The following is a 10,000-nucleotide window of genomic DNA, read 5'->3' as shown; positions in this document are numbered from 1 at the left end:
CCTAAAAACCCCAGTGCCCTTCCCATGCAAATTTCATCCTCAGGCTGGAAAAGCAGGTCCCTCCCATACAAAAGGCGGGCGTACATCGACCCCTTCCCCCACCTGGTTCAAGTAGTCTAATAAACTAGTCGTAGGAAGTATAAGTATGAAAGCAAGGTCCGCTATTTCTGGGCACTGTATGTCAACATAGACCCTGGGATGTGCCCATTAATGAAGAAGAAATAGGGTGGGCAACATAACAAATGCAATGGCTGGCACCCTGTCTCTCCCCTGAGCAGAAGAGGCGTCCTCTGCATGAGTTTGAGAGATCGCTTCCCGGATGCTCAAGCCAAGACGAGGTGGCCGAGTGGTTAAGGCGATGGACTGCTAATCCATTGTGCTCTGCACGCGTGGGTTCGAATCCCATCCTCGTCGCTAACATTATAACACCATGTATTTATTCAGCCTTTGCCCTTGCCGCTAAAAGAGTGCTCAAGCAAAAGATGCCTTTGCTCGCACAGCATGTAGCATAAAATGGACAAAGCAAGCAAGTCTACTAGCCGTAAGAGTGGCACAAAGAGGGCAAGCTCCTTGCGCTTTCTTGGATCTGAGAAAGCCTTTTGTTCATCATTTCTTCTCACGAGTCGACTGACTCCAGCAAAGGAACTACTAGAAATAACTGTTTTCACAGACTGGTACAAAAAGATCTTTATCTCAAAAAAAGAGAAAAGATATCCCTCCAAAGGGAGGGTTAAAAAGTTTTTCCTCAATGAGCGGATGCATCCATCACAGGGCTAGCATGCAGAAGTACCTTTCCAGTGGATGAAGGGGGTATCACTTAAAGGTTCAATGGATAGAAGACGAGACTCAGGTTTCAAACAGGCATATTCAGAGGCTGGTACACAGTGCAGGCTAGCGATTTCTTTCATTTTGCTGACCCTGGCATCTCAGGGCTGGTTTCAAAAACTGTTTAAAAGTCACGTGAGAACATCATGAGTAGAGCGGATACGCTTCAGTCTCTGAAAGAGATCAAGTTAGCAGGAGAGAATATTTCAGAAGCTTGAGAGTTGAAAGTTTTTCATACGTGGCAGCCAAAGTCTAATGGACCTGGTAAACATCCAAGCCTACCACCAATCTACCCAAAGGAAGACAAGGTGGCCAAGTGGTTAAGGCGACGGACTGCTAATCTATTGTCCTCTGCACGCGTGGGTCCCATCCTCGTCACCAACTCTATAATCCCACAAATTTGGCCATGAAGCTCTGCCCCCTTTCCTTCCCTTTTCTCTCCAACGATGAAGACCTCAAATAGGTGCCTCCCGGGCATGCTCACTGCCTCCGATAAAAATCAACAAGGCATGCCAAGTGGGCACCTATTTGAAGTCATCGCAGTCAGAAAGAGAAGGGGTGCCCAGGAAGAAAAAAAGTGTGGAGCCTCATGCGCTAACTGATCTGGTCTGATTTAAAGCGCAAATATGCCTACATGTACTATAAAGGGAGCAACCCAGCTGGTAGCGTGGCCGAGCGGTCTAAGGCGCTTCGGGGGCGTGGGTTCGAATCCCACCGCTGCCAATCTTTAACAAAAATTTAAAACAAAATCATCTGTGGGGGAGCCTTCATCAGCCTGATGGGGAGGAGCTAAAACTGCCTGAGAAGAAGGAAAGAAGACAAGCACAGCCAAAGGCAGTAGCACTTGCTTGTATAGCACACAGAATAAATTGCTACTACTTGTCTACTTTCAGCCTGGCACAAAGAGGTTATCGGCTGTTATTTGGGGTGCATATATATTCAGACAAAGGGCTGAATTCCTTATTACCGTGCCCATTAGCATTCACCTTACAACTGTTTCCTTGATACCATATTTTAAATAGGGCTACAGCACTGTAACTAGAATGACTAGGTGGGCATATCGGGAGAAGATCCGCTTGTTGGCCACATTAAGGAGCTGTAGTTAGGCTCCAGTCTCTATGGAGGCACGGGTTAGAAGCCCTCCAAATTTTGTGAAAATGGACAAGACTGTTGTCTTTCCAAGCTGTGTAGGCTCAATTTGTAGCTTACATATAGCATTGATGGCTTCCAACAGGTGATCAACATCTGGCTCGTTGGTCTAGGGGTATGATTCTCGCTTAGGGTGCGAGAGGTCCCGGGTTCAAATCCCGGACGAGCCCGTGGCTTTTTAGTGGAACCACAACATCTCACTGACGTTCTCCAGGAATTCTTGATGGTGTTTGGGTAATGGAGTTAGGTGAGGATTTTGACAGCCACCCTCTGAATAACCTTTTTTGGCATATATAAATATTTGATGACAAAGCTTTGTGCACATCCATCAACATCAAGACGAAATAGGTAATAGTAACAAATGCATTTTTGACCGGCACCCTGTATCCCCTGAGCAGAAGAGGTGTCTTCTGCATTAGTTTGAGGGCCTCCTGCCAAGGGAGAGAGATCACTCCCCGAATGTTTAAGCAAAGACAAGGTGGCCGGCAAGCAAAGTTGACCGAGGACGAGGTGGCCGAGTGGTTAAGGCGATGGACTGCTAATCCATTGTGCTCTGCACGCGTGGGTTCGAATCCCATCCTCGTCGACTGCTTTATAACCCAATGAATTTGACCAGCCTGTCCTCTTATTGCTAAAACAGCAATAAGCCTTGTTTGATGGCATAGCATGGAAAATCTAAGTGACGATGCATACCAGTCTTCTATCGGCAAGACTGGCACAAAGATGGCACGGTCTGTGCACCCAAAGAAGCGCTTTGGCCGTCGCGAGTTCTCGCGAGAGGACTAACTCCTACTAAAGGACTACTACAAAGAAGTTATTTCACAGATACAAAGGTCTTTATGAGAAAAAAATATAGGGGAAATGTTTTCCTGCAAAAGGAAGGTTGTAAAACTTTTTTCCTCAAGGAGCAGATGCATCCATCACCAGGGTAACATGCAGAAGTACCATTCTGGTGGATGAAAGGCATAAAAGATGCAATGTGGAAAGAAGACAAGACTCTGGTTTACAACAGGCATATTCAGTGAGGGGTACATGGTGCAGTCTTGTGATTTCAATCATGTTGCTGGGCCGTGCATCTCAGGGCTGGTTCATCCCCAAAAGTGCAACGTCTGGCTCGTTGGTCTAGGGGTATGATTCTCGCTTCGGGTGCGAGAGGTCCCGGGTTCAAATCCCGGACGAGCCCTAGGCATTTTAAGGATACCACAACATCTCACTGAAGTTCTGCAAGGATTCATGCAGGTGCAAGTCCAAAAAAATGCTCCCGCGACCCCTAACAACAGAAGGTGCTTGGAATTCAAAGAACAGTTGCTGAAAATGGCAATGCATTGGCAGATTAATTCAGCACTTTGGACTGACCCACCACGATCCAAAAGGAACGCTCGAGGGTCTGTGAAAATGCACCCATGCTGTCCCATACCTTCCCAAGTGGTCAGGCAATACCTACAACATGGTTGAAATTGCACAACCCAACCCGGGAAAAATCAAATCCAGCACCACTGGAATACAGCATGGTTTTATTGTAGGCATGTACGTGGTTACGTAGCATAGAAATTAGAAGGGGTCTTGGGACAAGTCACCGCTTTTTTTGAGCCCAAGCGCCGCAAGACGACAATGGCAACATTTTATAAACAAATAATCTTCCATTTGCTACTTACCAGCTTACTTGCTGTTTGTCCGCAAGTGGTCCAAAAATGCTCCCATCCACCTGAAGCACTCCTCCCCACTGGAGGAAAAAAACACAGCCTGAAGGAGAAGAGCTCAGATTTTTTTCATAGAGGGGGAAAAGGTCGCCATACCGGCAGGAAATTAGTAAGGGCCCAACAGCATTTTTCAAAGAAAGTTGTCGGGACCCAGCTCGCTTGTGACAGGTGTTTGGTTAATGGCATTATGGGTGGGATTTTGTCAGCCACCTAATAAATAACCTTGCTTAACATATCTAAATATTTTATTTTGCAAAGCTTTGCGCATCAATTAAACAAACATCCATGGCTAGCACCTCCCCTCAATTTGCCTTGCATGCCAAAACCAGCTGGGACACCTTAGTAGCAGGCATGTACAATTGGCTAGTTATCTAAACAGTCGGGCTTTGTAAAACTCCACGCTGTGAACAGGATTCGAACCTGTGCAGGGTAACCCCATTGGATTTCGAATCCAACGCCTTAACCACTCGGCCATCACAGCCATTCCGGGCGCGGGCCTTTGTCGGCGGCCACTGCACGCAATACATCATATTACGAGCACCAATTTTCCCCCTCCGTCCAAAACACGTAAAAGCGCAGCATCCCATGGGCGCTGTGGCTTAGCTGGTTAAAGCGCCTGTCTCGTAAACAGGAGATCCTGAGTTCAAATCTCAGCAGTGCCTTTGTTTAAGTGACTGGCCCTACATCCTCCACCAGGTATGAGACAGCCCCCTAAAAACCCCAGTGCCCTTCCCATGCAAATTTCATCCTCAGGCTGGAAAAGCAGGTCCCTCCCATACAAAAGGCGGGCGTACATCGACCCCTTCCCCCACCTGGTTCAAGTAGTCTAATAAACTAGTCGTAGGAAGTATAAGTATGAAAGCAAGGTCCGCTATTTCTGGGCACTGTATGTCAACATAGACCCTGGGATGTACCCATTAATGAAGAAGAAATAGGGTGGGCAACATAACAAATGCAATGGCTGGCACCCTGTCTCTCCCCTGAGCAGAAGAGGCGTCCTCTGCATGAGTTTGAGAGATCGCTTCCCGGATGCTCAAGCCAAGACGTGGTGGCCGAGTGGTTAAGGCGATGAACTGCTAATCCATTGTGCTCTGCACGCGTGGGTTCGAATCCCATCCTCGTCGCTAACATTATAACACCATGTATTTATTCAGCCTTTGCCCTTGCCGCTAAAAGAGTGCTCAAGCAATCTGTCTCAAAAGATGCCTTTGCTCGCACAGCATGTAGCATAAAATGGACAAAGCAAGCAAGTCTACTAGCCGTAAGAGTGGCACAAAGAGGGCAAGCTCCTTGCGCTTTCTTGGATCTGAGAAAGCCTTTTGTTCATCATTTCTTCTCACGAGTCGACTGACTCCAGCAAAGGAACTACTAGAAATAACTGTTTTCACAGACTGGTACAAAAAGATCTTTATCTCAAAAAAAGAGAAAAGATATCCCTCCAAAGGGAGGGTTAAAAAGTTTTTCCTCAATGAGCGGATGCATCCATCACAGGGCTAGCATGCAGAAGTACCTTTCCAGTGGATGAAGGGGGTATCACTTAAAGGTTCAATGGATAGAAGACGAGACTCAGGTTTCAAACAGGCATATTCAGAGGCTGGTACACAGTGCAGGCTAGCGATTTCTTTCATTTTGCTGACCCTGGCATCTCAGGGCTGGTTTCAAAAACTGTTTAAAAGTCACGTGAGAACATCATGAGTAGAGCGGATACGCTTCAGTCTCTGAAAGAGATCAAGTTAGCAGGAGAGAATATTTCAGAAGCTTGAGAGTTGAAAGTTTTTCATACGTGGCAGCCAAAGTCTAATGGACCTGGTAAACATCCAAGCCTACCACCAATCTACCCAAAGGAAGACAAGGTGGCCAAGTGGTTAAGGCGACGGACTGCTAATCTATTGTCCTCTGCACGCGTGGGTCCCATCCTCGTCACCAACTCTATAATCCCACAAATTTGGCCATGAAGCTCTGCCCCCTTTCCTTCCCTTTTCTCTCCAACGATGAAGACCTCAAATAGGTGCCTCCCGGGCATGCTCACTGCCTCCGATAAAAATCAACAAGGCATGCCAAGTGGGCACCTATTTGAAGTCATCGCAGTCAGAAAGAGAAGGGGTGCCCAGGAAGAAAAAAAGTGTGGAGCCTCATGCGCTAACTGATCTGGTCTGATTTAAAGCGCAAATATGCCTACATGTACTATAAAGGGAGCAACCCAGCTGGTAGCGTGGCCGAGCGGTCTAAGGCGCTGGATTAAGGCTCCAGTCTCTTCGGGGGCGTGGGTTCGAATCCCACCGCTGCCAATCTTTAACAAAAATTTAAAACAAAATCATCTGTGGGGGAGCCTTCATCAGCCTGATGGGGAGGAGCTAAAACTGCCTGAGAAGAAGGAAAGAAGACAAGCACAGCCAAAGGCAGTAGCACTTGCTTGTATAGCACACAGAATAAATTGCTACTACTTGTCTACTTTCAGCCTGGCACAAAGAGGTTATCGGCTGTTATTTGGGGTGCATATATATTCAGACAAAGGGCTGAATTCCTTATTACCGTGCCCATTAGCATTCACCTTACAACTGTTTCCTTGATACCATATTTTAAATAGGGCTACAGCACTGTAACTAGAATGACTAGGTGGGCATATCGGGAGAAGATCCGCTTGTTGGCCACATTAAGGAGCTGTAGTTAGGCTCCAGTCTCTATGGAGGCACGGGTTAGAAGCCCTCCAAATTTTGTGAAAATGGACAAGACTGTTGTCTTTCCAAGCTGTGTAGGCTCAATTTGTAGCTTACATATAGCATTGATGGCTTCCAACAGGTGCTCAACATCTGGCTCGTTGGTCTAGGGGTATGATTCTCGCTTAGGGTGCGAGAGGTCCCGGGTTCAAATCCCGGACGAGCCCGTGGCTTTTTAGTGGAACCACAACATCTCACTGACGTTCTCCAGGAATTCTTGATGGTGTTTGGGTAATGGAGTTAGGTGAGGATTTTGACAGCCACCCTCTGAATAACCTTTTTTGGCATATATAAATATTTGATGACAAAGCTTTGTGCACATCCATCAACATCAAGACGAAATAGGTAATAGTAACAAATGCATTTTTGACCGGCACCCTGTATCCCCTGAGCAGAAGAGGTGTCTTCTGCATTAGTTTGAGGGCCTCCTGCCAAGGGAGAGAGATCACTCCCCGAATGTTTAAGCAAAGACAAGGTGGCCGGCAAGCAAAGTTGACCGAGGACGAGGTGGCCGAGTGGTTAAGGCGATGGACTGCTAATCCATTGTGCTCTGCACGCGTGGGTTCGAATCCCATCCTCGTCGACTGCTTTATAACCCAATGAATTTGACCAGCCTGTCCTCTTATTGCTAAAACAGCAATAAGCCTTGTTTGATGGCATAGCATGGAAAATCTAAGTGACGATGCATACCAGTCTTCTATCGGCAAGACTGGCACAAAGATGGCACGGTCTGTGCACCCAAAGAAGCGCTTTGGCCGTCGCGAGTTCTCGCGAGAGGACTAACTCCTACTAAAGGACTACTACAAAGAAGTTATTTCACAGATACAAAGGTCTTTATGAGAAAAAAATATAGGGGAAATGTTTTCCTGCAAAAGGAAGGTTGTAAAACTTTTTTCCTCAAGGAGCAGATGCATCCATCACCAGGGTAACATGCAGAAGTACCATTCTGGTGGATGAAAGGCATAAAAGATGCAATGTGGAAAGAAGACAAGACTCTGGTTTACAACAGGCATATTCAGTGAGGGGTACATGGTGCAGTCTTGTGATTTCAATCATGTTGCTGGGCCGTGCATCTCAGGGCTGGTTCATCCCCAAAAGTGCAACGTCTGGCTCGTTGGTCTAGGGGTATGATTCTCGCTTCGGGTGCGAGAGGTCCCGGGTTCAAATCCCGGACGAGCCCTAGGCATTTTAAGGATACCACAACATCTCACTGAAGTTCTGCAAGGATTCATGCAGGTGCAAGTCCAAAAAAATGCTCCCGCGACCCCTAACAACAGAAGGTGCTTGGAATTCAAAGAACAGTTGCTGAAAATGGCAATGCATTGGCAGATTAATTCAGCACTTTGGACTGACCCACCACGATCCAAAAGGAACGCTCGAGGGTCTGTGAAAATGCACCCATGCTGTCCCATACCTTCCCAAGTGGTCAGGCAATACCTACAACATGGTTGAAATTGCACAACCCAACCCGGGAAAAATCAAATCCAGCACCACTGGAATACAGCATGGTTTTATTGTAGGCATGTACGTGGTTACGTAGCATAGAAATTAGAAGGGGTCTTGGGACAAGTCACCGCTTTTTTTGAGCCCAAGCGCCGCAAGACGACAATGGCAACATTTTATAAACAAATAATCTTCCATTTGCTACTTACCAGCTTACTTGCTGTTTGTCCGCAAGTGGTCCAAAAATGCTCCCATCCACCTGAAGCACTCCTCCCCACTGGAGGAAAAAAACACAGCCTGAAGGAGAAGAGCTCAGATTTTTTTCATAGAGGGGGAAAAGGTCGCCATACCGGCAGGAAATTAGTAAGGGCCCAACAGCATTTTTCAAAGAAAGTTGTCGGGACCCAGCTCGCTTGTGACAGGTGTTTGGTTAATGGCATTATGGGTGGGATTTTGTCAGCCACCTAATAAATAACCTTGCTTAACATATCTAAATATTTTATTTTGCAAAGCTTTGCGCATCAATTAAACAAACATCCATGGCTAGCACCTCCCCTCAATTTGCCTTGCATGCCAAAACCAGCTGGGACACCTTAGTAGCAGGCATGTACAATTGGCTAGTTATCTAAACAGTCGGGCTTTGTAAAACTCCACGCTGTGAACAGGATTCGAACCTGTGCAGGGTAACCCCATTGGATTTCGAATCCAACGCCTTAACCACTCGGCCATCACAGCCATTCCGGGCGCGGGCCTTTGTCGGCGGCCACTGCACGCAATACATCATATTACGAGCACCAATTTTCCCCCTCCGTCCAAAACACGTAAAAGCGCAGCATCCCATGGGCGCTGTGGCTTAGCTGGTTAAAGCGCCTGTCTCGTAAACAGGAGATCCTGAGTTCAAATCTCAGCAGTGCCTTTGTTTAAGTGACTGGCCCTACATCCTCCACCAGGTATGAGACAGCCCCCTAAAAACCCCAGTGCCCTTCCCATGCAAATTTCATCCTCAGGCTGGAAAAGCAGGTCCCTCCCATACAAAAGGCGGGCGTACATCGACCCCTTCCCCCACCTGGTTCAAGTAGTCTAATAAACTAGTCGTAGGAAGTATAAGTATGAAAGCAAGGTCCGCTATTTCTGGGCACTGTATGTCAACATAGACCCTGGGATGTACCCATTAATGAAGAAGAAATAGGGTGGGCAACATAACAAATGCAATGGCTGGCACCCTGTCTCTCCCCTGAGCAGAAGAGGCGTCCTCTGCATGAGTTTGAGAGATCGCTTCCCGGATGCTCAAGCCAAGACGAGGTGGCCGAGTGGTTAAGGCGATGGACTGCTAATCCATTGTGCTCTGCACGCGTGGGTTCGAATCCCATCCTCGTCGCTAACATTATAACACCATGTATTTATTCAGCCTTTGCCCTTGCCGCTAAAAGAGTGCTCAAGCAATCTGTCTCAAAAGATGCCTTTGCTCGCACAGCATGTAGCATAAAATGGACAAAGCAAGCAAGTCTACTAGCCGTAAGAGTGGCACAAAGAGGGCAAGCTCCTTGCGCTTTCTTGGATCTGAGAAAGCCTTTTGTTCATCATTTCTTCTCACGAGTCGACTGACTCCAGCAAAGGAACTACTAGAAATAACTGTTTTCACAGACTGGTACAAAAAGATCTTTATCTCAAAAAAAGAGAAAAGATATCCCTCCAAAGGGAGGGTTAAAAAGTTTTTCCTCAATGAGCGGATGCATCCATCACAGGGCTAGCATGCAGAAGTACCTTTCCAGTGGATGAAGGGGGTATCACTTAAAGGTTCAATGGATAGAAGACGAGACTCAGGTTTCAAACAGGCATATTCAGAGGCTGGTACACAGTGCAGGCTAGCGATTTCTTTCATTTTGCTGACCCTGGCATCTCAGGGCTGGTTTCAAAAACTGTTTAAAAGTCACGTGAGAACATCATGAGTAGAGCGGATACGCTTCAGTCTCTGAAAGAGATCAAGTTAGCAGGAGAGAATATTTCAGAAGCTTGAGAGTTGAAAGTTTTTCATACGTGGCAGCCAAAGTCTAATGGACCTGGTAAACATCCAAGCCTACCACCAATCTACCCAAAGGAAGACAAGGTGGCCAAGTGGTTAAGGCGACGGACTGCTAATCTATTGTCCTCTGCACGCGTGGGTCC

General features: G+C 46.9%; 14 non-coding genes across 14 annotated transcripts; 12 read left to right on the top strand and 2 right to left on the bottom strand.

Annotated features, from left to right (window-relative positions):
* Nucleotides 1–332: 332 nt before the first annotated feature.
* On the top strand, nt 333–414 carry trnas-gcu. Its single transcript has one exon. It is a non-coding gene; the product is annotated as a tRNA-Ser (tRNA).
* Nucleotides 415–2,072: 1,658 nt separating this feature from the next.
* On the top strand, nt 2,073–2,144 carry trnap-agg. Its single transcript has one exon. It is a non-coding gene; the product is annotated as a tRNA-Pro (tRNA).
* Nucleotides 2,145–2,478: 334 nt separating this feature from the next.
* On the top strand, nt 2,479–2,560 carry trnas-gcu. The gene has a single exon. It is a non-coding gene; the product is annotated as a tRNA-Ser (tRNA).
* A 525-nt stretch (nt 2,561–3,085) lies between these two features.
* On the top strand, nt 3,086–3,157 carry trnap-cgg. Its single transcript has one exon. It is a non-coding gene; the product is annotated as a tRNA-Pro (tRNA).
* Nucleotides 3,158–4,073: 916 nt separating this feature from the next.
* Nucleotides 4,074–4,155, bottom strand: trnas-cga. The gene has a single exon. It is a non-coding gene; the product is annotated as a tRNA-Ser (tRNA).
* A 107-nt stretch (nt 4,156–4,262) lies between these two features.
* trnat-cgu lies at nt 4,263–4,336 on the top strand. Its single transcript has one exon. It is a non-coding gene; the product is annotated as a tRNA-Thr (tRNA).
* Nucleotides 4,337–4,716: 380 nt separating this feature from the next.
* On the top strand, nt 4,717–4,798 carry trnas-gcu. The gene has a single exon. It is a non-coding gene; the product is annotated as a tRNA-Ser (tRNA).
* A 1,082-nt stretch (nt 4,799–5,880) lies between these two features.
* trnal-aag lies at nt 5,881–5,962 on the top strand. The gene has a single exon. It is a non-coding gene; the product is annotated as a tRNA-Leu (tRNA).
* A 524-nt stretch (nt 5,963–6,486) lies between these two features.
* trnap-agg lies at nt 6,487–6,558 on the top strand. The gene has a single exon. It is a non-coding gene; the product is annotated as a tRNA-Pro (tRNA).
* Nucleotides 6,559–6,892: 334 nt separating this feature from the next.
* trnas-gcu lies at nt 6,893–6,974 on the top strand. The gene has a single exon. It is a non-coding gene; the product is annotated as a tRNA-Ser (tRNA).
* A 525-nt stretch (nt 6,975–7,499) lies between these two features.
* Nucleotides 7,500–7,571, top strand: trnap-cgg. Its single transcript has one exon. It is a non-coding gene; the product is annotated as a tRNA-Pro (tRNA).
* Nucleotides 7,572–8,487: 916 nt separating this feature from the next.
* Nucleotides 8,488–8,569, bottom strand: trnas-cga. The gene has a single exon. It is a non-coding gene; the product is annotated as a tRNA-Ser (tRNA).
* A 107-nt stretch (nt 8,570–8,676) lies between these two features.
* On the top strand, nt 8,677–8,750 carry trnat-cgu. The gene has a single exon. It is a non-coding gene; the product is annotated as a tRNA-Thr (tRNA).
* A 380-nt stretch (nt 8,751–9,130) lies between these two features.
* Nucleotides 9,131–9,212, top strand: trnas-gcu. Its single transcript has one exon. It is a non-coding gene; the product is annotated as a tRNA-Ser (tRNA).
* The last annotated feature ends 788 nt before the right edge of the window (nt 9,213–10,000 follow it).

This window comes from Xenopus tropicalis, chromosome 3 (assembly GCF_000004195.4).
Source record: "Xenopus tropicalis strain Nigerian chromosome 3, UCB_Xtro_10.0, whole genome shotgun sequence".
NCBI lineage: Eukaryota > Metazoa > Chordata > Amphibia > Anura > Pipidae > Xenopus > Xenopus tropicalis.
Note: the sequence above shows the minus strand (reverse complement) of the source record. Positions and strands in the feature narration are given on the sequence as shown.